This window comes from Pundamilia nyererei, unplaced genomic scaffold (assembly GCF_000239375.1).
Source record: "Pundamilia nyererei isolate P.nyererei 1_Seehausen unplaced genomic scaffold, PunNye1.0 scaffold00011, whole genome shotgun sequence".
NCBI lineage: Eukaryota > Metazoa > Chordata > Actinopteri > Cichliformes > Cichlidae > Pundamilia > Pundamilia nyererei.
Genome location: NW_005187412.1, coordinates 5,698,574 through 5,700,403, shown reverse-complemented (window position 1 = coordinate 5,700,403; position 1,830 = coordinate 5,698,574). Strand labels below are relative to the sequence as shown.

At 45.1% G+C, this 1,830-nt stretch overlaps 1 protein-coding gene across 5 annotated transcripts in view; it reads right to left on the bottom strand.

Annotated features, from left to right (window-relative positions):
* The window catches only part of sox6 (SRY-box transcription factor 6), a 129,825-nt gene that overhangs the window by 126,460 nt on the left and 1,535 nt on the right, over window positions 1-1,830 (bottom strand). For 4 of the 5 annotated variants that reach the window (XM_005724307.1, XM_005724308.1, XM_013908549.1 and 1 more), the window contains exon 1: window positions 1,355-1,726. The exons of the other annotated variant lie outside the window; for it this stretch is intronic. The gene's annotated coding sequence lies outside the window, so the exon portion shown is untranslated. Of the gene's footprint in view, window positions 1-1,354; window positions 1,727-1,830 lie in introns of those variants that run through there. 5 annotated transcript variants of the gene reach the window in all.

Genomic DNA, 1,830 nt, shown 5'->3' with positions numbered 1-1,830 from the left:
ATATTTTAGGAAATCTTCAATTTATCATAAACCTGCAAAATCAATTGACGTGCGTGCAAAAATAAATATTTCCTCAATGAGCAGTGTGTCTGAAATTTAAGTGCTTTTTATTATCCTAAAATATGACCAAAATCTGGCGTCTCTAAATATCTAAAAAAAAAACATTTTATACTGGAAGGCCTTACTATTCATTGCTGGAACTGTCTTGCGGCAACAAACACATAAAAGGTGAGAAAATATCTCCTAATGGACACATGTACAGTTCTCACAATGGAACTTCTGTTCCGTTTATCCCGGGAGCGAGGAGCTTCAGATATTTCGGCTTAAATGGAAAACTGTCTGTTCGAGTACATCTTCTCTAAATGGACAAGCCCCGCGATTGTTGAATTTAATTTATGGCTTATGCATTCTTTTGGGGTCAATTCCCCTGACCCCCGGAGAAAGTTAAGGAAGAGCAAATTCCCAGGCTGCACGGCTTCAAGAAACTCCGAGGTTTCGGACAGGAAGAAAAAAAAAAGATTAGTGGGGGTCTGATAACTTCAGGCAACAAAGGTTCTGGATGCACGAGGGTATAATGAGACATAAGCGGAAGGTTCAAATAAACTTGTCTACCTCACATGTGGACAGGAACCTACCGGGGCGCACGTCACTGTCAATGAACGGTACCGCTCTGTGGACAGAAGGGAAACTGCCACCAGCAGAACAAAGTTACAGGGCGCTGTAAACACGCACAGAACACCGCAACCAACCATCAAACATTTAATAGCTGATTAAGAATCAACACTCGGCAACGATAGATAGTTGAAACGTTATCGGTGGCAGCGGTCGGGGTTGGTCTAAGCGCTGCAGATTGCACCGTGCAGCCTGAGTCCGCCCGCACGCTCCCCGCTGCTGAAAGGGAGAAGAAAAAGAAGATGATTTTAAAGCTCCGAGCGATGAATCGGGCTGCCGCAGAGTTTACTTGTGATAAAGTTCAGTAAACGCGCTTTTTACGAATTACGAGGTCACCAGAGCCACTTCCAACCAGCACTTCACGCGTCACTCTCGTCTCGCGTGTAGACTTGGCTTGTTTGAGGTGAAAGCGACGCACCAGACAGTCTCAGTGATTAAAGTTTGACAGTCATTCTCCGAGTCTCAAAATGTACCGACTCGAGAAAGCTTTGCACACAGTTTACTTTGTAAAAAAAATAAAATAAAAAACAATAATAGTAGTTTTAAAGCAAAACGCGCGCAAGGTTGTGTGATCGCTCGCGCTGACAGCGCGCTCGCCTTTAAGGAATCAGCAATTAAACACAAGGTGGAAATATAAGGAGAAGGAGGCATGTTGGAAAAGTAGAGAAAACGTGTTGTTTACCTTGTTGGTGTGAGCCGTGCTGATGATTGCCTACTTTTGCGTCCTTCCCCGTGCGCAAAGAACAGCAACTAGTCTCGGCTATACTTTACTGAAAATGATCACCGAGCTATCTGTTGAGCGAAAACTTAAGTCTGCTCACTCGGGGCCATAGGAGGGGATCCCGTCCACTCTCTGTGAAGTTCAGTTGTACAAAACTACAAGTACCTTTTGTTAACCGTCTATCTGGTCTTTATCTCCCTCTCTCACACACTCAGACAAGAGAAGACGATGCTGTCAATCTTGGCAATCAATGCGCGCAGCCATGTCGCAAGTATTCAAAGCATTTCCCGTCGTGCAACATCAGAAAGTGAGTGGCCAGGGCATTGATCTGAGGAAGGCAAAGAGGCAGGACTCCCCCTCCTCCTCCCAGACAAGAGATACGGGAGAGAGAGAGAGAGAGAGAGAGAGAGAGAGAGAGAGAGAGAGAGAGAGAGAGA